A 24051-nucleotide genomic window follows, 5' to 3' on the forward strand; every position below is an offset into this window, starting at 1 on the left:
CTAAATATATATGCACCCAATACAGAAATACCCAGATATATAAGACTTATAAAGAGACTTGGACTCCCACACAATAACAGTGGGAGACTTACAGATCAATGAGACAGAAAGTTAACAACGATATTCAGGACTTGAACTCAGATCCGGAACAAGTAGACTTAATTAACATTCATAGAACTCTCCACTTTAAATACACAAAATATACACCCTTATCAGTACATGTATTTACAGGTTTTAATGAAATATTGGTTGGCTGCCTGTTAATTATTTTCTTCCCTCATTTTTTTTTATTTTTTATTTATTTTAATATTTATTTATTTATTTATTTTTATGTCTCTATTATTAAACATAATTACAGCCATACCCATTTTTAGACTGCATTTTAGCCCAGGCAATAAAGCAACACCCCTGTTCTCTCTCCCTCTTCCTCCTCCTCTTTCTCCCTTTCCTTTCTTTTTTTTTCTTTTTCTTTTTTTTTAATTCTTTTTCTTTCTTTCTCTCTTTCTTCCTCTAAAAAAAAAGAAAAAAAAAACTAAAATAGGAAAAAAGAGAAAATGTGGCTGAGGACATCCAAAGCCCTAGTCCAAATGTTGGAGTCTAAGAGGATCACACTGTGTGTGCGTGTGTGTGTGTTTGTGCAGTGGTTGGGGCAGGCCTGGAAGAACAGAATTCCAGAACTATATGCCCAAGACAGGCACCCACTGGGCTTCAAGCTAGGACTACTAAGAGCTCAGTTGGAATGGGCTGAGTGAGGGCAGCACCCAGAGCAGGCAGCAGGGCCTGGACAGCACGCTGGGGGATGAGTGCCAGATGCCCCATGGGGAGAAACAGCCCAGGGGACTCAGAGGATGCTGCCACCCAGTGGATTCAGGTATAGGGAGGTGATCAGTTGCCACCTCCTCCCAGCCTCCCTGGAAAGGACTAGATGTCCCCACGGCTGTCTTCTCACAGGCTTTGGAGAGAGGCGATGCAGCCTGTAGTTACCTGTGCACACGGGTGGACAGAAGGGACTGTGTAGGTGGCGAGGGTGCAGGTGGAGAAGAGCAGTGGCAAGGGGCCAGGACAGGACTGGTGGGGGGACCCTAGCAGTGGTAATTCATTCTAGGACAAAGCTGGCCATGGAGTGTGGGGTAGGCTACCAAGAACAAGAGTGAGGAGATACCAGGGAACAGGGCAGCCTACAGGTTAGAAAAAGTCCTGAGGCCCAGAGAGGTCAGAGCCTCTGACCAAATCCAAACATGAATTCAAACCACCTACACATTTCCCTTTTAATACAGGCACCTAGTGTTCCTCGCTAGAATCCGAGCTTAGAACTGCGCCAGAGTCTCTTTCTTCCTCTCCCCTTCTCACCCTGCTTTGTGCCCAGCAGAGCAGGAAACGCTGAGAAAGTGCTGGAAATGCTGGTTGAGGCCGGTGCGTTAGGCAGCCCACCAGCGCAAGATGGAGCCTCGGTTGCAGATAACTGGAGGCAGGCGGTGCGGAAGCTCGCTGGCTGTTAGAACTGCCCCGTTGCGACAGTGTTGCTGGAGGTTGTGGTGATCAGGTACACCCACTGCAGCCGGGAGAGCTGAATGCTGACATAGCCTATGGGTCTCTTGTGCAGCCAGCTCAAGGCTGGCTCTTTGGGATATTTGTATCCTGCGTCCCAAAGAACCTTTAGGCTTCAGGAGTCGTCCTGTCCATTCCTCGGCTCTACCACACAAGTCACCCTGGATGAGCAGAGGCTCATGCCAGAGAAGGTGGGGATTCTCCAAGCCCTGGCTGTAGGAGAATCTCTGGAGCATGGGGGCATCTGAGCAAAGGTGAAAATACCACCAAACAGGCAAGGCAAGTCCTGCCGTGGGGCTGGGTGGCTGATGGACCAACAGAAAGAAACATGTGAGTGAGAAATGAGGGGCGGATGCAGTCCAGTTCCTGGGCCCAGGGACCCAGCTTCCCCTGAGCTTTCCACCTGTCCCAGCTTCTTTAGAGGATGTGGCCCAGCCAAGGCAGTGGGGCCCTGGGGGCGGCGGGTCCAAGAGGAACTCTTACTTATTTAGGTCTCTTCTCAAAGGAGCTTGGTCATGGTGTTGGTGATGAGAATGAGAATGTTCATTAAAGCCACATTTTTACCATCTTTATATAATGTGGTGACTTGTTTCCCAAACCCTGAAAATATTTCCTCCTTATCCTCACGCCTTGTCCCATAGAAAATGGCAATGCCATGGTGGCAAAGCAGAGAAGGCGGTGACTTACCTGAGGCCCCAGAGCAAGCTGGGCAACTCCATGAAAACTTTGAGACTGAGCTGAGATATTATTTGATTCTGGACCCCATTCCCCTGGCTGACCAAGCCTTGGCATATTTGATGGGAGTGTTGCAATTCTGGCTCCCCTCATTTTCAGAAATTAGTTTCTAGAACTTCTTACTTTTTAATCCATCCCCTGATAAAGACCCAGTTTAGTCTGAACTATCCATCGTGATCTTCATTTGGCTTAAGATGCAAAAGTTTTCAGAGCCCACATTCAAAACTCTAAAAATATCTTCCTCTTTTGATCTAGGTGGCATCTGTCCTGGGCATTGGCCTCGGGCTCAAATGGCCTGAATTATCTGTCTCTCTCATGCAGCCTTTGCTAAAAGAGAAGATCTGGTGTGAATAATTTAAACCCTTTTCTCATCTCCTCTCTGCAGATTTCTGAGACCAAGCTGATCATCATTTCAGCACCAGCAAAGATGTGCTATTCCTGTCTCTGATGAGCATTTCCTTCTTGAGAAAGTGACTTCGAGGGCCTGTAGATGTGCTTGGAGGAAGGTTTGGGCTGGGACAGATGATGTGTCCCTGTGGGGGCTGGACGGCCCCTCTCTGGGTAGCTCCATGGAAACTCCCGTGTTCGCCTCCCGCTCCCTCCTGATCCAAGGTGGAGGTACTTCGTTAGAGGCCTGGTCTTTCATCTTTCCCTCTCCTCCTCAGGGACCACTTTGTCTAGTGCTAGACTCACTGTGCTTCTCCTCTGGGGCTTCCTTCAGCCTTCAGCTGATTCAAGGTTTCAAAAGGAAGTTACACATGGGAGGAAAAAAAGAAATGAAACCGAGAAGGAATCGCCAAGAAGCCTACAATGCACGTATGCTGCCTTAACCACACGTTTGATTGTAAATGGGTTTAAACATTCCTACTTGTGTTAGCCCAAGAAAGGTTCTGCCACCACTTTTCTGGCTTAAACAATCAAGTGCTCAGTAACCCAGGGGCTGGTGGGCTGGGATGTGGGTTACTCGGCTCCTCTGCTTCACCCCATGCCCCGTCCCTGAACCAGTTCTGTCATTGGTTCTTTTAGACCAGGGCAGGGAACGCCAAGAAAGCAAATTCCAGGGTGTGGGGTTTTCCATTTGCTGTCCTTACAGTCCTGTACTGGTGGCCAGGTGTGTGTGCATGCACGTGCAGGTGTGTGCGTGTGCAGCTGCACATACACGTATGTGAGCACACATTCATGATTGCATATGTACATGCACACTTCTTTTCTGTTTTTGGTTTCAAGCTGTAGCTTCCCTGATGTGTCTGTTTAGTGACTGGAGCCAGAAAGATCCCTGGTTCTATGTGGGATGAGAGTGAACGCAGGCAGGTCTCCACAGAAGTGGGTAAAGTGGAGCTGAGAAGGACAGTATCTCATGCCAGTCTGTCCAACAGCCACCTTGCCCCAGTCCTGCCCCAAGCCCCAGAGGGATGACAAGCTTCTCTCTGTTTGTTGACTCCTTGAAGCTCAGGAACGCGGGGCAAGAGATGCCCATGGAGCCTTTAGGCAATCGCAGGACCGTGACCTTCACTAAGTCTCCACATCTCTCTCGCACACTCCTGGGCTTAGGGCTTGGTCCCCTCTGGGCAGGCCATCCAGACTAAGTGACAGTCAGATTGTGTGTGGGGAGGGTAGAGACATCTGCTCTTCATGGATCAACCTGAATGGCTGGGCAGATCTTGCCAATGGATTGTGTAAGACAGAGTGTGGAAGGGGAGGCTGTGATCAGTGGCTCGGAGAGCAGGGTGTGGTCAGGTGCTAAACCTAAGGGCTTTCTGGGAAGAGCTCTTAAGATTAGACTGTTTTCCCCAAAAGCCAATAATTCTGAGTGTCTCCATTAATGCCTCACCCAGCCAGTGTCCTTCAGCCTGGAACCTGTGGATGGAGGATTGGACCTTGTGATCCTCAAATTTCCTTCCAAACCAAATATGCTCTAACCCAGATGTGCTGTTCTTTTCTTATATGTAATGGGAGCAAGGAGGCACTGGGATGCCAAGGGCTTCTGGGGTCCCACCATGACACCCTGGTCTCCTACCCTAGGGGTCTGGGCTGGGACCTGCACAGAGCCCTCCCTTGTAATCAGCCAGGTCTCCAAGAGCCATGGCTCTGCACAGACATCCCCCCCACAAACATCCATCCCCACCTCGCTCGGCTTCCCGTCCCTCTGCCTTTCCTCAGCCCTGGCCCCCCAGGAGGAGCAGATTCTTGGAGGTGATTCCAACAGACTGCAATTCCCAGTCCAACTCTGGCTCTTAATTGCTGCACATCTCAGCCCAGCTTCCTCATCTGTAAAGCAGGGGTGAATACTGCCTCTCTGGACGCAGTGGGGTGTGGTAGGTCATGGTGGGTCAGAGCATGGGCTTGGAGCCAGGCCGCATGCTGCTCACCAGCAACGTGGATCGCACATTTTCCTGCTGCCTCCACATTCCCGCACGCAGGCTGTGTGTGCCTGCCTAGGTGACAGGTGCACCACTGTGACAGGGTGGGCCCTGCCACAAGTTCCCCTGACCGTGACCTAGCAACATTCAAATGCACTAGTGGAACCCGCTTGTGTCTGGTTTTGGTGTGCTTCACTCTGATCCCTAATAAAAACGCCTCCCCCGCTCTCTGCCCCCCACCTGCTTGGTGCAGCCTGCGGCGTGGGCGTTCCTCCCATGTGACCCCTCCCAGCAGGGTTGCAGTGATTCTGTGGGGCCTGTGAGTCTGGGAAAGTCTATTGTCCTGCGCCTCTCCCGTGCCCTGTCTTGTGGCCGTCCCTGATTGACCATCACCTAAAACAATCACACACACATGGACAAATCACTTTCCTGCCCCTGTCAATGCACATGGTAAGAATAAGCGGCTCCTTGGGGCACAGCGAGGACTAAGTTGACACGCATGGGTGTTGAGAACAGCGCTTGGCAGAGTTCAGATTACCTGGGACTTTGCAGGTTGCTATAGTAAGGACAGAGATAGGCGGCTCTGGCTGAACACTGGCCATTTGTGTTCTAATCAGGCCTTGGGAGGAACGCAGGGGGCTGATTCCCATGCTGCAGGGACCACTGGCCTTCAGGGGCTCCTCAGAGCCAAGGCTCTGAGTCAGAAGAAAGCTTCCTGGTGAGAGCTTCTGCCTTCCTTCTGGTGCTGCCGGAGGTGAGTCCTGTCCTCCCTCAACAAGACGACCTGGTGGAAGGAAGAAGGCAGCGGAGAGCACGCGGCTGGGCAGCCTGTCTGAGGGCAGACCTCCAGGTGTGAGGGCCAGAGGCGCGGCCTGAAGCCTGAGGCCAGGCTGAAGGCCACGCCCGTGGAGGGGCTCGGAGCCAGACAGGTCGCAGTGGCTCGGCAACGCTGCAGAGCAGAGAGGTTCTCTCTCTGGGCCCAACAGCACTGGTCCCGCCAGCCTCAGTCTCCCTCAGCGCTGGTCGGTGCTGCAGAGAGAGAGCACCTCCACCCTCAGGCCACGCTCCACGCCCGGTTCACTGTCATGCCACACGCCTCCATCCAGCTACGGTGGTCAGGTCTGGGATGCACCATTGGACTCTCCAGGACCTTAGCCGCGCAACTCTGCATTGGCCAGGATGCTGGAAATCCTCATGCTGGGTAGGGGTGTGGCTGGCTCCGGGCACACCAGGCCCCAGTGCTGGAGAAGAGCTCAAAGCCCATGCTCTGGGGCCTTCCCCCTGCAGGCTCATCTCATCCACTGTCCTGGTGCCCTGGCTCTGGGCTCTCCTTCCCTTCAACACAGGGAGGACCATCCTGCAGGCCCAGACACAGGCGCTTCTCAGCCACGGCTGGAGACTAGGTCGCTGCTGGTGAGAGGCAGCAGAGGACAGCCCACAGGACTCGCAGCAGCCTTCCTCTGCCGCTGGCTCCCTGGGTCACTGTGCAAAAGGCTGCAAAGTCTGTGGTGGACCCCGGGAAGCCGGAGAAGGAGAGCACGGGGGCCCTTGAGGCTTCTCCCCCCTGCCCGATTCCTTTCAGGCTCAGCCTGATTGCCCTTTGAGACTTGCGCTGGCTCTGCCCCTCACATTTCCTTGCTAGTCTGGATGTTTTCCAGCCTCATCTGTCCTCTTCTTCTCTTCCCACACACTGGGCTTTGACCCTCGGGAGGGACTGTGGGGTGAAGAAAGGCCCCAGGCAGCAGGGAGCTTGCCTCTGCCAACAGGGTGTGGGAGTGAGGGAGCTGGGGTCTGGCTGAGTCCCGAGCCGGACTCCAGGCCTCTGGTCCTGCACGTTCCACCCCATCCTCCCCTCATACCACTCTGGGCAGCTGCAGATTCCCAGCTTCCCAACACCAGCCACACACAAGGGGCTCCGCAAAACATCCACATCAGTGGGATCGGATCAGGATCTAACTGCCAGGTGGGCGTGTTAAACAACATCACGGTGGTGTGATCAGAAAATCCAGACTGGGAGAAATGTGCTAGGACGAATTGACCCTCTTCTTCAGCGAATACTTTGCAAGAGGAGGAAGAAGGAGAGAAAGGGATTTGAGGGCGGAACTTCGAGACGAAAGGAGACTTAGGAGGCACGTCAACCCATTTTAACACATGGACCTAATTTAGATTCTGACTCAAACAACTTTTTGAAAAAGAACAGCTAAGGGTCAGTTGGGGAGATCTGAAACTGCCTGGCTATTTCATGATATGAAGGAATCGGTTGTTAATTGGTTTTAGATATGATAATGGTGATGTTACCATGTTTTCTAAAAGAGGATTGTTAAGTTTTAGAAGTACGTACTGGAGTATTTGTTTTTTAAATGTTTTTTAAAAATTATTGCTCTTTCAGAAACGTGCTGAAATATGGACAGATGGTTTGCTATCTGGGATTGCTGCAAACCCACCCGGGGTGGGGAGGGGTAGGACGGAGGGGAGGGTGCAGGCCGGCGAATGGAGGTGGACTGTGGAGCCCCGGGCGTTGGGAAGAGGGAGCTTCATTACAGCGCTTTTAACATGTTTGCATATCTTTGAAAATTGCAACGATCAAGTCTGGAAGGAGGAGGAAGAAAAAAAGAAAGAGAAGGGAGGAAAGAGAGGGAGAGGAGGAGGAGGGAAAACGAGGAGGAGGAGGAGGAAGGGAAGGCAGAGGAAGAGGGAGAAGGAGGAGAGGAAGGAGAAGGGAAGGCAGAGGAAGAGGGAGAAGGAGGAGAGGAAGGAGAAGGGAAGGCAGAGGAAGAGGGAGAAGGAGGAGAGGAAGGAGAAGGGAAGGGAGAAGGAGAAGGAGCAGAGGGAGAAGAAGGAAGGGGCGGAGGAGGAGGAGGAGGAGAGGCTGAGCTGTGGAGGAGTCCCTACTGCAGCTGCCGAGGCTGCCCTCCTGGCTTATGTCCTAAGATCCTGGAGAACCCCAGGCCCGACAGTAGCCACCGCCTCTCCGGCTGTCCCATGGCCTCGGCCCCTTCCCACTCAAGGGCTGAAGCCCCTCTTACATGCTGGGAAGCTCACTGGGAAATAGGGTGGTGGTGCAGGGTCCCCCTCCCTGCAGAGCATGGGGCAGGCACTCACCATGGAGAGGCAGCCCTTCTGCTCCTGGGAGATGGTGCTGAAGCCCAGGAAGCCGGTCACCATGACGAGAGTACCCGCCCAGATGAGGATGCAGGTGGAGGCAGCGAAGGTGCTGGAGGCCGGGATGCTGAGGTAGGGCATCCTGGGTCCAGTTGCCCACGGCCAGGACAGCCGCCCCACTGACCTGCAGGAGATCACCAGGTTGAAACGGGTGGTGAGGGGCCTCCTGAGCTGCCATCCCCTGCGTGCCCGCAGGGTACCAGGCGCTTCCTGTGCATTGTCTTATTCAACTCTGGCCTCCTAAGAGCCTGTGAGAACAGCGGTCGCCCAGCTTTACAGATGAGGAAATGGAGGCCGAGGGAGGTTTGCAGGCTTGTCCGAGCTCACGCATGTGAGCGAGCTGCAGGTTTTGAATTCGTGTCTGACTCCTGATTCTGTGCATCTTCCTATGAGGTGGGGAAAAACGACTGCAGTTTTGGGCATGACCAATATACCTGAGTCCCTTTGCCTCCCAACTCCTGCCACCCTGGCCCCTCCTCCCCTCAGAGCGCTCCCTCCCTCTGTCCATGTTTCCCTGGTGGATGGAAGGGGTGCACTTTTGAGCACCGCTTCTTGTTCTGTCCTTATATTTGCCCATTGGGGAAGCACTGTTGGGCCCCTTATCCCTCCCTGTGCTGCAGAGGAAGGAACTGAGGCCCACAGAGGAAGGGTAAGTGACCTGAGTTAGGGACAGGGCCAGGACCAGGACTCAGAGCCCAGGGCCTGCTCGCTCAGTCTTGCTGCCTCCATGATGGAAGGGCCACCATGCTGGACAAGCTGGAGCCCCCTGGGGCCACAGGAGGAGGGAGGACAGACTTCTGTGCTGTCTGATTCCCTTTCAGTTCCAAGAAGGGGCAGGGATGGGACATTTCTGATTTGCAGGTCTGGGGGATGCCTTCTAAGAAACTAGAGTACCTGGGAAATATGGCTGGGGTGGCCTGTTTTTCCCTGCGATGAAGCTGAGTATCTTTCATGACTGTTCTACTCAGCAGGGCACAGTGCGTGTGTGCAAATGTCCTCAAGGTGCCAGATGGTGACTGTTTGGAGTGTTTTCCCAGGATCTGGGTCCTCTGGGACCTCTGACCATCTCTGTCATTTGCTCTTGGGAAGGAAGACTTCTGTCTCCCAGTCTCTCCCCGCCCCATTTAGGGACGGGTCTGTTTCCTCTGATGGTCAGTAGATGCTTCCTTAAGGGGTCTTGGGTGTTGTCAAAGCTAGAGACGCCCTTCTGGGCTCTGTTCACACCCCCTGGTGCCTCTCCTTGCAAGTCGTCTCCCATCTGCCCCAGGAAGACTCTCTGTGTCACCCACCCTGTCACTTCCCACTTCTCTGTTCCGGGCGGTCACAGACCTTGGCTGAGCAAATGGAAGGTCGTCCTCAGCAATGAACAGGCACCTGCATTACTTAACTGACATGCATTTTACCATTTTGCCATTCTGTCTTCTGAGTTTTGCAACAGCTCCGTGAAGATGGGGCAGGGCAGGAGGGGACATGTTATCCCTGTCTTGCAGATAAGAAAATTGAGGCTTGGGGAGAATAAGAACGTGCCCAAGATGACACCAGTGGAGGGTTTCGGAATCGAGATGCAAACCCAGTCGTTTCGCGGGCAAATCTAGGACTCTGTCCTTGGATCCCACAGGGTGGGCTGGGCCTGCTTCTCTACTTCTGTGTTTTTAATGGGGATGATTTCTTCAAAGTGCCATTTTATCTCCACAGGTTCCTCCACCAGGTGGATGGACCCCACCCAGGCTGCAGCAAAGGGAATGGGGGAGGCTAACACTTCATACTTTTTCAATTCCACAATGCACAATTTTTCTCACATTTTAACATCTCTAAAATTGGGGCACATCTTATGACTGATGGCATCTTACACTTTCAGTTGATGATAGAAAAAACAACAGTGTATCTTACACTCGATATCTTAGATTCACTGAACTCCTGGGATACAATAGGTTTGAAAATTCTCCGTGGGTGAGCATCGTCTGTGGCCCATACAACCCCCATGACCAGTGAGGGGTTTCCTGAGTCTGTGTTCCAGCCAAATACCCTGCACACAATTCTTTTTGACCCCTACAGCATGCCTGGCAGGTTTGGGCGAGGGTCAACTGTGTATAACTAGCTGGGTGACCTAAAGAGAGTCCTCGAACCTCTCCAGACCTGCTTCTTCACCTCTCGAAGAAGGGAGTGAATAATAATAGACCAGTATTTCCCAGCCTGTAATCACTAAGGACCGTTTGATTATTTTTTCCCATGGATTTTATGTTTTGAGGGCTTTTGTCTACCAAACACAGCGCATTAATTAAGTAATAATTCACTTCTCATTTTTTATTAATCAAAGGCACATATAGTGCCAGGAAGATTCTCAACAGCATGAGACAGTCAACGTGACCACACTGAGTCGATCTAACTCCAGCAAAACGCCAAGCATCTTGGCTTTTCATGGGAATAGCCTCTTTACAGAAATACGCGCATTCTCCACGATCAGTTAGTCTTCGTAAGCCTGTCCCTCAAACCAGAGTGCAGGCTGAGCATACGGGTCTGGGGCCACCAAAAGACATACGTTTGGGCTGGTCTGGGGACAATTAATCTGTTAGGAGGCACAGAACCTCACTGAAAGCCTGATGAAAAGCTTCGTATCCTTTGCCCAGAGAAATGGTCATGCACACAAAATAATACTCTCAGGGCTAGGGGCTGAAGTCTATCTTGCATCACCTAATGAACTCCAGCCTTGACGGTCTCTAGGCCTCCTCCACCCATATGGCGCCCTAAAACCTCGCTGTACAATCGCCTGCGGAGCTATGAAAAACCCAGGCCCCACTGCAGGCCCACCCGGGTCTGTGGGAGTGGGACCCAGGGATTAATTTTTTATGAAGTTCCCAGGCGATCCCAGCTGAGAACCATTGCCCAGAGTTAATGATAAAATAGGAGTCCAGGTTTCCTGCCCTCCCCTTCCCTGTTGGTGGCGCTGTGCTGAGCCTGGAAGAACACAGAGGCTTCCCAGATGTTCAGTCCCAGGAGAGGCCCCTTCAAGCTCTGGGTTCTCTCCCCTGGGAGGAGTTGCCTGAGATTTGTTCAGGACCTGAACCCCATCCTTTCTGTCTGTCTGTTTGTTAGGGTGTTTTCTTTGGCAGAAGCTTTGAGGTAGAAAGTGGGGTAATCCTAATGAACAGAATTTTCATCTAAAGGGACAAAAATCAGATTATGCAAGAAAGGAGAAAGCCTGGCTCCCAGGGCAGTTGGAGGCTATGAGAAGTGTAGCCCAGAGAGGAGCAGCACTGGTCCTGCCCACGGAGGCCTGCTCTCGGCTAGGGCACCTGCCAGTCACGAAAATGGTGCTGGGATCTTGCAGAGCTGGCTGGGCCAGGGTCAGCCAAAGTGACGCCGGGTCCCTGGCCACACATGGGGGCAGGGTCTGGAAGGGGCCTGGAGGGACACGCTGCCCCAGTTAAGGTCTAGAGAACAACACATCCACGTGCGTTGCTGTCCAGAAGAAATCAGATGAATCTGAGTCAGTGGGGCCTGGTTATGCTTAGCCAGGGGTCTACAGGAGCCAGAGGCCTGCGAGTCCTCTGGGGGCTCCTGCAAGGGACATGATCAGCTCTTTAGAAAGCAAGCTTTCCACTGAGCAAGAGAAGGAAAACTGCTCACTGTTGGAATGGGTCTCCAGAGGGTGCCAAGGGAGGGCAGAAGTCAGCAGTCTGGGTGCCAGTCCTGGCTGTGCCCTTGACTGGGTATGTGACTGTGGACAGAGAGTTGCCTTCTTGAAGCCTCAGTCTCTTCATCTGCAAATTGGGGGCACTGGATGGGAATATCTCTGAGGTCCCTTCCACATGGTTAAACCTTCCCTGTGAGTACTGAGCAACAATGTTCTGCCAAGATACCTCCAGCAAGATGCTTCTGGACCAGCGGCTCATGGCTGTTACTCAGACCACTTGGGAACTGCCCAGTTCAGCAGAGAGCAGTGGAAGAGGCAGGAAGAGGAGGGCTGGTGGGGCAGGAGAGATCTGGCCCCAGTGTGCGGTTTTAACAACCATTGGCGTAGAGCTGATTCAACAGTACTTGGCTCTTTGTAGAAACTGGGTTGGTTTTCTGTGGAGTATTAACTGCATTTCTCAAAGCCATAGCCTATGGCCCATTAGCCAGCAAACCCCGCAGAGGGTGAAGCCAGGCAATGAGGATGCCAGCAGGCCAGTTGGGGTGGGGGGGCAGCAGGTCACTCATGCCATGCCACTTTAGGAACTTCCCATTTATAGGAGATAAACATTGCCAATGTGTGGCTCACGTCCTCATGGGGAGAAGCGTCAGCCTAAGCCGCCACACATGCCTGGGGCCTGATGGAAACAAGGCAGCAGGCCTGAAGGAAAGGCTTCTGTGCTGAGAGCTGACGGGGGACAGGGGAGGGGCAGGAGCCAGGACCATGGGACTCCCAGTAAAGAAGGATTCCCCGGGTAGGGGAGTTCTCTACCTTCTGTGCTGGGGTTGGGCGGGGGAGCTCACGGCATGGGAGGCAGAAATGCACCGGCTGACAGTACAGTTCGTTTATTTGATGTTTGGTACTATGTGCCAAGCATCACACTGGACTGAGAAGGTTTTTGGGCTGGACAGGAGTTCCCCCATTGGGAACCACACACATCTTCGGTGCTCCTCCTTCCAGGTCAGTCTGGTCGACGGCACATCACCCACCCACCCCAGACCAGACCAGACACCTCAGGGTCACTACTGACTTTTTCCTCTCCTCTCAGTGACAGCCAATTCCCCTCTGCCCTGAAACCTGTCTCCATCTCCCCACCATCAGCTCCCAGCTCCTGCTCTACCTGCAGGCTGGCACACCGTGCCTCAAGGGCTGATCTCCAAGGCACCTCCTGCTGAGCAATCCCCATGGGCTCCAACACCCACAGCCCCAAGCCCAGACTCTTCTGCGTGGCCTCAGGGCTCTTACATCTGGCCTTCACCTATTTTTGGCTCTATCTTCTGCTGCTTTCCTTCCTCCACACCTGGGCTTTAATCGCCATGAACAAAGTCATTGCTTTTCTTATAAACATTGTAGATACGCACTATGGCAGCAGGACTAGAATGGTAAAGAGGGCGAACTTTGGGGTGAAGTGCCAGTGTCCGAGTCCAAGCTCCTCTGTTTATGGCTGTGTGGATTTGGATAAGTCACCAAACTCTGGGCCTCTGAGAGGCTCTCTCCTATCCCTTCCCAATCTCCCTTTTCATGTTGTTCTCTTTGCCCTTCCTTTTCCACTGAATTCCTACTCACCTGTTAAGACCCATCTCGGGTGCGGCACCTGCTTAGACTGTGCTGGGCAGGTGAGCTCGGCCCTCTCCTGCACGCCTGTGGTACTGCTCACCTTGCAGCAGCCCTTGGCACAGGGCTGGGAGACTCCCCCCACTCCCCTCAGAACCCCTGGCCCAGCATACCACCTGGCACCCGGGAGCCGCCACGTGAGTGTGGGACTCCGTGAACGGGGCATAGTAGGAGGCTTTGGAAATAGCGGCATCTGCTCCCCTCACCTGCCTCTGGGGCAACAACAAGTACCTCCCTTCCCTGTTTTATGGCCGTTTTTATTTGCAGAGGGACAGTCCATAAAGTGCTAGCAGTTCCCGAGAGCAATGGACTTTCCTCCAGGTCATTAGGAAGAAGCCCTTGGAAAGGCCTGCAGTAGCCCCTGAAAAGGATTTTCATGCCAGACCAGTGCTTGGCTATTCTCATTCTTTCTTTCAACCCACACCCACTATGCACTTGCTATGAGGATGCCAGGCTCTCAGGCCATAGTGGGCCTCACGCCTGACACTGCTCCAGCCCTCATGTCACCGGCCTGTGACTGGTGGAAAGGCCCAGCAATCACCAGGGTGATTGCCATTAGGAAGAGAGGAGAATGGGTCTAATTTCAGAGGGGAGCAGGTGCCAACACAGACTGGAGCTCAGGAGAGGACTGGGAGACCATGTCTGAGCAAGGCTTGGTTGCTTTTAAAGAATGGTGCCCCATTCCCACATCAGAAGAGTCAGCTGAGCCCCAGGCTGCAGCCCCAATAGTGCACTGCTGAGCCTGGCGCTCACATGCAGATGTGGTCTGCTATCTTGTGTCTCTTCTTTTAGCTTCTTGTTTAAACATTATTCATCTTAGTATGTCCAATGGAGCCCTACAGGTGGGAGGGATGAAACAAGGAAGGAAGGGAGGGAGGGAGGAAGGAAGGGAGGAGGGAATTGAGTTCAACCCCTTTTATGTTCTGGATGGAGAAACTAAGGCCCAGAGAAAAGTGACTTTTCCACAGTCACACAACTAGCCAGGGGAAGTGTGGAGTCTAGAACACGAGAATCATAATGCTCAATTTAGTGTCCATTTTACCAGCTGGGCTGCTGACGCACATGAAGCTGCTTGGCCCAGGAAGCAAGTTGTGTGATGCCTGGGTTCCAGCAGACCTAGAGTCCCTGAGCTGCAGAAGGGCAGCCGGGAGGGGTGACCGCAGCGTCATCCTGACTTGTCTCGCTCCCTATGGCCCTGTGCAGACCAAATGCGCAGCCCTCTTGATATGGTTTGGCTGTTTTTCCATTCAAATCTCATCTGGAAATGTAGTTCCCATAATCCCCTCGTGTTGTGGTTGGGACCTGGTGGGAGGTAATGAATCATGGCGGCGGGTCCCCCATGCTGTTCTCATGAGAGTGAGTTCTCACAAGATCTGATGGTGTTGTAACGGGCTCTTTCCCCTTTGCTTGGCCCTTCTCTCTCTCCTGCCACCTTGTTTGCTTTCCCTTCTACCATGATTGTAAGTTTCCTGAGGCATCACCAGCCATTCGGAACCATGAGTCAATTAAACCTCTTTTCTTGATAAATTATCCAGTCTCGTGTATTTCTTCATAGCAACATGCGAACGGATTAATACACCCCTCCACCATGGCCCTGTCCCTCAGCAGATCCTGACAGCTAAGAGGTGCTCTGAAGGCCGTGGGGAGTCCTGTGCCATTCAGCATCTCAAGAAGTGGTGCAGCAGAGAAACCAGCTACTGGGTCCCTCACCTGTTCTTCCTCAGCTAGCAAGCCTGGGAGGTGATAGAGGCCATGTTCAGTGGGATAACGCTGTCTGGGGGGAAGGGCTTCCTAGCTCCGGCAGAGAGGTAAACTGAAGGTCCCACCAGGAACCCCCTCGATACTGAAGTGATGCCAAGCCATCTTACACCCCTGCCAGGCTCGAGCCTCTGTCTTCTCTGCCACCTGTCTTGGTCCCACGCCTCCTTTAAGGCCCCCTAGGGTTCACCAGAGGCTGAGTCTTCCTGGTGCCCTGGGAAGGAGCAAGGTCTTCACTTCAGGAGCAGAGGCAGCCTCTCCAGTCACAGAGTGCTTCCCATTGCCTGGCAGAGCTCCTGGGAGGCTGGAAAAGTTTTGATTATGAACACAGCCAAGCAGCTAATTAAAATAATAAATTAGAGAACAACATTGCAGGGGTAATGGGAGCTGCAGGGAGCCATGGAGGAAAAGCATTTCTTTGAAATGAATCTCCTAGGTGGCCACCTAAAAAAGCCTGGGCCACATTTTTTTTTTTTTTTCAGGATACTGGAAGAGGCATGAAACTGTTGGCATTTTGGTTCCTCCCCGGCTCAGTGGGATTATCCCATCAACAGTGGGTTAACTGAAACCCTAGGTGGGCTGGAGCAGTGGGAGTCAAACATAGGGTGATGGGTAAGGACTGCCACCTGAATCTTGCTCCATGTTTTGCAAACCTTGGAATGTGACTCATTAGCGTGATAAAATAAATTTAATGGTTGTAAACCTGCACTAACAAAAAGATAGTTAAAATAGTAAAGAAAATATCAGCGTGCATCTGTATTAGGGTTTTCTAGATGGACAGAACTGATAGGATATACGTATACATGAAAGGGAGCTTATTAAGGAGAACCGACTCACACCATCACAAGGTCAAGTCCCACAATAAGTCGTCTGCAAGTTGAGGGGTAAGAAAGCCAGTAGTGGCTCAGTCCAAGTCCCAAAACCTCAAAAGTAGAGAATCGGACAGCGCAGTCTTCAGTCTGCGGCCAAAGACCCAAAAGCCCCTGGCAAACCACTGGTGTAAGTCTAAGAGTCCAAAAACTGAAGAACCTGGAGTCTCATGTTTGAGGGCAGGAAGCATCCAGCACGGGAGAAAGACCCTCACAGACACACCCAGGAACAATGCTTTGCATCCTTCAATCCAATCAAGTTGACACTCAACATTAACCATCACAGCATCATACATTGTAAGGGTAAGCTGAATTTTCTGAAAGTTTCATGTAAGCATTTCTTATGCTTCCAATGTGTATCATGGGTCACCATCAGAAAAGTCTTAAGTCAGCATTATGGACAAAGAAAGTCTTTAAAGAGATGAGGCATGCCCATTAGTCTCATCATAATAGCTTTTTTTTTTTTTTTTTTTTGACAGAGTTTTGCTCCTGTTGCCTAGGCTAGAGTGCAGTGGCGAGATCTTGGCTCACTGCAACCTCCGCCTCCTGGGTTCAAGTGATTCTCCTTCCACAGCCTCCCGAGTAGCTGGGACTACAGGCATGCACCACCACTCCCGGCTACTTTTGTATTTTTAGTAGAGACGTGGTTTCACTGTGTTGGCCAGCATGGTCTCGATCTCTTGACCTCGTGATCTGCCCACCTTGGCCTCCCAAAGTAATCCCGCATTTTGGGAGGGAATACAGGTGCTGGGATTGCAGGTGTGAGCCACCACACCTGGCCTATAATAGTTATGCATAATAGCTAAACACCAAGCGTGTGCCATGAACCGTGCTCTTTTTAGAAATGTTAACCTCTAATTCCTACAGGTATTGGCATTCTCATTTAGCAAACGAGAAAACTGAGGCTCAGCGAGATTAAGTGATTTACCTAATGTCTTAGTTCAAGCTACCATAACAAAACGCCACAGTCTGGGTGGCTTAAACACCAGAAATTAATTGTCTCACAGGTCTGCAGGCTGGGAAGTCCAAGATCAAGGTGATTCTGCTCCAGGTGGGGCTCTCTTCCTGGCTGGGCAATGGCCGCCTTCCTGTGGTGCCCTCACCTGGTGCTTGACTATGGAGAAAGAGAGAGATCTCCCTCACTTTCTGTTCTTAGAAGACCACCAATTCTAGCAGAACAGAACCATGCCCCTATGGCCTCATTTTACCTTACTTACCTTCCTGTTTCCGAATACAATCAGGTTGGGGGGTAGGGCTTCAACATATAACTTACGGGGACACAATTCAATCTGCAGCACCTAATGTCCCAGGGCAGATAAATAATGGAGTCTGAATTTGAACTCAGACTTGGACTTGAGTCTTCCCAGCATGCTGTGCTGCCTCGTTAGTTCATGAATGCCCCAAAGGCACTGGGAAAGTGTGGGATTTACAGCTGGCTGTAAAGCTTGGTGGCCAAGCACACAGGCTTGGTGCCAGACAGCACTGGGCTGCAGCTCCGGGGCTCTGGGACAAGGCAAAGTGCTTCCCATTCCCAAAGCCAGGCTTAAGAGAGCTAGCTGTTCACGGCTTCAGGCGGGGCTGGGAGGATGAACGGGATGATGCATGTGCAAGGACAAACGCAGAGGCCCACCACTGTAAGTTCCAGAAACGCTGGGAACTCTGTTTACTGATAGATCCTATGGGCCTAGACCCATGCCTGGAACTTACTAGATGCTTCATACAAACTGTGAACTGAATTTTTAAATTGTCATTTTCATCATTGACCTGGTATTAGAATACCTGCATGCCAGGGTTAGCTTTGTCAACGCTGTCAGACCTTGGATGAGATTCAGAACCCGGGGGCCTGTTCGCTGTCTGTAAAGTGAGGATAATAATGACAGGGACCATCCAACAGCACTGGACAAATGCTGGGCTCAGAACCGCAGGGGGCAGACCCGGGTTTCCCCTCTTTGTGCTGGGATAGACTAGAGAGGACCTTGTTCTGGGGGAGAAAGGAAGCTGTGTTTCCCTGTGTTGTGTCTCATACATCAGCAGGCTCAGGCAGGACAGTGATGGAACTGGGGGTGTCTGTGTGGGAGGGAACCTTCTCCTGTTGGGAGGGATCCTCACTGGCCAACGCCCCCTCCCTGGGGGAATTCTGGTGAGTTCCTAGGGACTTGGTGTTCTGTTTTGGGAAGAGACTGGCCGGCAGGCTGCCCAGTTGTTACCCCTGAGGAGATTGCAGCAGATCTGGGGGTCTGGAGGCCAGGACCCCCTGCGTTGGAGACTGAGGCCTGAACCTTCAACATCCAACCATCCTCCACCAGGTAAAGAAGGCGGGGCTGAGCTGGTCCCCAGGAAGCTGGTCCATAGCCAGCCAGGCCCCCGGCAGGGGTATTTTTAACTGGAAGCAGGGAGCGCTGCATGAAGGGAGCTCCCCTTGCTGGCAACCGCACCAGTAACACACTTGCTGCGCAGCTGCGTGTGCTGCCACCCACAGGCCCTTCTCCTTCAGGCCCCAAAAGGATGCACACACAAAACAGGACCTGAGTCCTCTCCAACTGTGGTCACCGAGTCTGCTGCCCACTCCCACCTACGGGACCTTGGCACAGGGAGGAGTGCAAGGTCCGAGCCCTTCCACAAATATATGGGCAGGGTACCTCATGACAGCCCTAGGGACTAGAGAGCCAGTGACCCTCCAGCCCCACTTGCTACTGCCCAGCCCTCTTCTGGTGCCTAGCTGGTGGTGTCCACACGGAGTCCACACTTTCCTGAAAGTGCTTTCCCCACAGCTGCCCCTCTGTTGCTAATCCCAGTGGCCTTTTCCAGGCCTGAAACACTTGATGTTGCTTTATCCTTTAACACCGCTGGCCTTCCTGGGCCCCTGGCTTCCCTCCCACCTTGCTGACTGTTCTGCCTCACGCTCTTCTGATCAAACTGTGAGCACTGATCCGTTTGTCTGGGGCTCTCCTGGTTTTAGACTAAAAGTCCCACATCCCAGAAGCTCCTTCTGTTCAGGGCAGACTGGGACTGTGGGTCACCCTAGACTCACCCTGACCTGCGGGGACACCCCTGTCTCCTTCTTGCTTCTTGTTTCCTCTAGATCTCCGTGCTCTCCCTAAGGGTTGTCCTTTATTTCTGTGGCTACAGCTGCCATTGGGGTGGGGACAATCTCCAAGTCTGGGGCGGCAGCCTAACTCTCTCCAGAGATCCAGACCTGTAAGCTATCTGCCCACAGGGTGTCTCTGCTCAGAGGTCTCCTGGCATCTCGAAAAGTCACCATGTCTACATCTGACCTCATCATCTGGCCCCAAACTTCTCTCTCCAGTCTTTGGTTTCAATGAAGAACTCTACCATCCATCAGGAGATGCATGTCCCAGGCACCTCTTCCAGCCTGTGGCACCTCTTCTTGTCAATTTCTCCTCCTAAATCCCTTGACTCCAAGTATTTCCATCCCTACTGTCACTCCCACAGTGCAGGTCACTATCATCTTTCACTTTGATCAGTACAATGTCAACAGTGGTCGTTCCCGGCTTGGCCAGTGTTCTGGGTTGGACTGTGTCCCCCGCCAAAGATATGTTGCAATCCTCACCCTCAGAAACTGTGAATGTGGCCTTATATGGAAATAAGAGCTTTGCAGATGTAGTTAAGTTATGATGAGGTCGGAAAGGTGGGCCCTAATCCAATATGATTAGTGTCCTTGGAAGAAGAGGAAGACATCGCGTGAAGACAGAGACACACAGGAGAGCAGCATGTGATAGCAGGGGCCTCAGAAGTTGGAGGGATGCAGCTGCAAGCCAAGGAGTGCTGAGAATTGCCAGCTACTTCCAGAAGCTGGAAGAGGTGATGAAGGGTCCCCCTCTAGAAGCTCCAGGGGAAGCCCAGCCCTGCTGGTGCCCTGATTTTGGACTTGTACCCTCCAGAACTGTGAGAGAACGAATTTCTGTTGCTTAAAGCCATCCAGTCTATGGTACTTTGCTGCAGCAGCCGTGCAAAACTAACGTAGGGAGATACGGACAATTTTCATTTTCTTAGTATACGTTTCAATATTTTAGAGGTGACCTGTAGTAGATACATAAGACTTTTATGATTAGGAAAAATATAGTTATTCTTAAAAAGAAGTGCTCATCAGTAGGAATCCTAAGCGTGGATTTGTCCCTGATAATCAGAGTCATCTATGCCATGCAGCTTGCTGTCCTCATCAGCATAGCTTTATTTTTCCACAGGAGACTCTGGCCCGGGAAGATAAAAGCTGAACGCAATTTTATTGTTCATTTCGGTGACTTTGCAAACAACATTGACACAAATAGATTGTGCAACTTTTTAATAGGTAGTATCTAATGACTGTCTATTGACCAAGACTCTTCACAACTCTTCCCTTGCCATGTCTTCCCATCCCAAACTCCTAGGTCACGGCTCTTCCCAATCCTAATCAAGTCCCAGCAGGAAGATGCCGAAAACTCAGACATATCCCTTTTGCGTTTGCTTTCCTGAGATGCTTCTAAGACTCTGTAAAGGGTCTTCTCCCTTACCACAGTAGCAGGAAACCCAGCTCTGCCTTATCAGTAGGTTGACTTGGTGGTATTTTCAGTTATTTGACATCTAATATTCAAAGTATTGCATTTATCGAGTTAGACCCCAATCATCCCTGAGTGGCAGCCAGGGAAACAGACTCCTTGAACTTAAGCTGCCCAACGCCACACGATTTGTAGCTGGCAGGGCCCATGTCCAGCTGCCTGCAAAGCCTTCACTCTTACTGTTCACCTACCTTCCCAAATTTAGTGAGACTGTCATACAAAATACTTACATTCCGGTGTCCGGCTATTTTTGGGAACTGATGGTGTTCGGCTCCCAGTTGTCCAGATAATTGCCCCAAGTGGACAGACTATAGTCTCTGGAAGACATCACCCAGGCATGTTTCCTGTGGGGGTCACCACAGAGACCATTTCTCTGGCAGGCAGCAGCCGCCGGAGCTCCCAGGACTTCTGTTTCCCTGCTCTGGGCCTGGAGAATGTTAATCATTAAAGGCAAATGGGCTTTGGTGGGAAACAAGCCATTATTAGCCATTATTTCAGGCAGTCGCATTTCCCATAAGGCACTCGTGCAACAAGTTAGCAGGGAAGAAAGAAGCTGGGCATTTGTACAGCGGGGCCAGAACACAAAGCTCATTGTGATGTTCGTGCCTCTATTCAGACGCCATGTGGTACAAACTCCATGCCAACCTGCAGACCGGATCCTTTTCTTCCCCCTCAGTAGCAAATGTACACATTTGCTTTAAAGTAGGCAGAATTTGCCCACGGGTGGTCTTTGATTTGGAAGAAATCAACTTCAAAGTGGTGACTCACAGAAAACAAAGGTGGCTTGAGTCATTCAGTGCTCGGGAAACGGGATGTATGTGCAGAATTCACTCATCCAGAAGCAGAAATTGAAGATAAGGAGTAAATACTTCAGGTAGACGATCAGCCAGTGATCCTTCTCTGTCTTGTAATGGGCCATGGCTACGGGGCAGGCTCACATGCTGGGCTAGGGAATCGCCGACGGCCATCCTGCCCCTCCAGGAGCTAGGGGGCCTTGGCCAGCCTCCTTTCGAAGGGCTTGTTCGCTTGTCTAGCCAGGAGACTTTGAGGCTGTGGGAGTGCAGCATGGAGTAAAGATCGGGGAATCACAAAGGCTACTGGATGCCTAGTGGAGGTGAATTTGGGCAGAATTTTCCAGACCTTTAGGGGCTGGTTTTGTCCTCTTGACAAAGGTCTAAACCTACAAGTCTTCCACAGATTTCCCCAGCCTTGTGTTCTTATTCTCTTTCCCTGTCTCATCAGGATTGCAGGATACAAGTTTATCAAGTTTATCTGCCTTACAACCCCCCTTCTCTCTCTCTGTCTCACACACACACACACACAAACACATACACATTCAGCATGGCTGCTTTGCAGCGGAAACCTGGACCCCTACCCAGCTGTGGCAGAAGTCCCAGATCAGAGCATCTGTGCTGGAAAGATCCTCAATGATGACCCAGTCCACCCCTCCTGGCCTCTGCACCCCTTGACTTCCCAGACAAGGAAGCAGGTCCAGACAGGCCCAGACTGTCTGGCAGAAGAAGTCTAAGGGCCTCTGGAGTCTAACTCCCTGGGTTCAAACCCTGATCTGTCACAAGATGTGTGACACTTTGGGCAAGTGACATGACTTCCCATTCCTCAGTGTCCCCGTGTGTACATGGGGAGAATGATACCTACATCATAGGGTTGTTTTGAAGATTAATGGGATAATTTATGTGACGTGTTTAGCACAGTCCTTGGCACATAGTAAGCGTTCAGTGTCTCATGTCACAGGGCTCGTGCTAGAACCTAGGACACCATTTCTAAAATTCCAGCCTTTGCCCAGCACCGTGCTCCATCTCTTGTCCTGACACCCACCAATGGACTTTCTGGGGAGGATGACATCAACAGTGGTGATAAAGGCAGAGAAGGCCTGTCCCCAGCAATCCCTTTTGCTTTTTAGTTGGTCTGAACCTCAGTAAGTCTGAAGCCTTTGTGGATTCCTCTTCACCTGGGCCCACTTGTACCCCTGGGCACCTGCACCCTCACAGAGTAGTTGCTCTTTAAGAAATTGTCCCCATTTTGGGAATCTCTTTTATTTCAGAACCATAAGCAATGAGGCATTTGCTGTGCCCATGACCTTCTCTTCCTCTATCACTCCCAGCCCCGCACTGGGCCACCCCCCCCACCCCACCCCGCCTCCTCAGCTGGTGCTGGGCCAAGCCCAAATTACTTTCCTGAGCCACTGCTTTGCCTTTTATTTCAAGCTTATGGGCTCACAGAGACAGGGAGAGAAGAAGAGAGAAAAGAAAAGAAAAGGTGGCTGTCTTATTTGGAGTTTCTATTTGTAGACCTCGAAGAAGGTAATTTAAGACTGTTAGCCTTCTTATTAAAAAAAGACAAAACTCATTTCTCTCCAATTTAGTCTGAGAGGTAGGGTGGTGGAAGAAATACAGGAGAAAAACAGGAAGCCTGTCAAGAATGGTGATGGATGGCGGTGGCCAGGCACCTGAGCGGCAGCTGTTCGGTGATCGTTCTGCAGTCGGCCCTGACAGACTGGGTTCGGTGGCGCCTTGGGTTTCTAGTAAGCTGAGGGGTTTGTGGGGGCCCGGCCTCTCCTGTCTGCAGTCTCCCTCCCTCTGCACATCCCTCCCCTCCCAGACAGAGCCCACTGGACTCCTAACACAGAACCTTCTCTCGATCTGCAGCAAAGGGGCCCGATTCACTCACTCAAACCAAGAGGTCAGGGCCCCTGGAAGGAAAGTTGTATTTTTTAAAAAGGACTTCAGGCAGAAGATAGGAGTTAACAAAGAAAAACGTACTTCTAATGGTAAAATGTTAGCCGGTATTGGTAGAGAAGATAGAACCACAGAACGTCGGGGTTAAGGGAAACCTTGGGGCTCAGTTAATTCAATCTTTTGCAGATAGAATGAGGAAATTTACGTACCTGAGTTAAGATGCAGATTTTATAATGCCTTCTCTAGAAGTCTAATCGATGGTTGCAGTTTTCTCTCCCCCACTATTTAAGGCTCCATCTCCTGTAATATCCCACCACACGTGGGTCCATGTGCTGGGAGCGGCAGAGGCCCCAAAGAAGCCAGATGCCTGGATCTCAAAGCTAACCGTGCCATTTTACTGGCTGTGTGACCTTGGGCAAGTTACTTAATCTCTCTGTGCAGGTCACATTTATGGAACCCTTTCACGTGCCAGATGCAGAACTAAGCGCTTTATGTGTGTTATTTTGTTCCATCTTCCCAGCACCCCTATAAAGTAGGGCTAGTCCCATTTTGCAATATAACCGAGATTCAGACAGGTTAAATAACTTGTCCAAAGTCACACAGCAAGTCAATGGTAAAGCCAGGGTTGAATGAGGAAGCCCTGGCTGTGGCCTCAAGCTCTGGGCGGTACTCTCAGGACCAGAGCTGCCAGGGCAAGGGAGGAAGGGGCGGGCGGCAGAGACTGATGGTGTCCCTAATATTTGCTCTCCTCTTTTTCATTGGAAATAGAGCAGCTTCATTTTAGTTGGGTACTTGGTCACCTGGAGCAGAACATTTCCCAGCCTCCCTTACTGCTAGGCCAGGACCCCCTGCTGGTCAGTGAGTGGTATGTAAGCAGAAGTGGTGTATGCAGTTTTTCAGAAGGATCCTTTTTTTTTTTTGTATATATTTCATGTTCATTTAAAAAGAATTTAAATCTGGCTGGGTGCGGTGGCTCACGCCTGTAATCCCAGCACTTTGGGAGGCCGAGGCTGGCAGATCATGAGGTCAAGAGATTGAGACCATCCTGGCCAACATAGTGAAACCCCGTCTCTACTAAAA

At 51.5% G+C, this 24051-nt stretch overlaps 1 pseudogene; it reads right to left on the reverse strand.

Annotated features, from left to right (window-relative positions):
• Positions 1 to 21194, reverse strand: part of LOC119473806 — a 36011-nt pseudogene extending 14817 nt beyond the window's left edge.
• Between the last annotated feature and the right edge of the window lie 2857 nt (positions 21195 to 24051).

This window comes from Cebus imitator, unplaced genomic scaffold, assembly GCF_001604975.1.
Source record: "Cebus imitator isolate Cc_AM_T3 unplaced genomic scaffold, Cebus_imitator-1.0 Scaffold187, whole genome shotgun sequence".
Lineage (NCBI taxonomy): Eukaryota > Metazoa > Chordata > Mammalia > Primates > Cebidae > Cebus > Cebus imitator.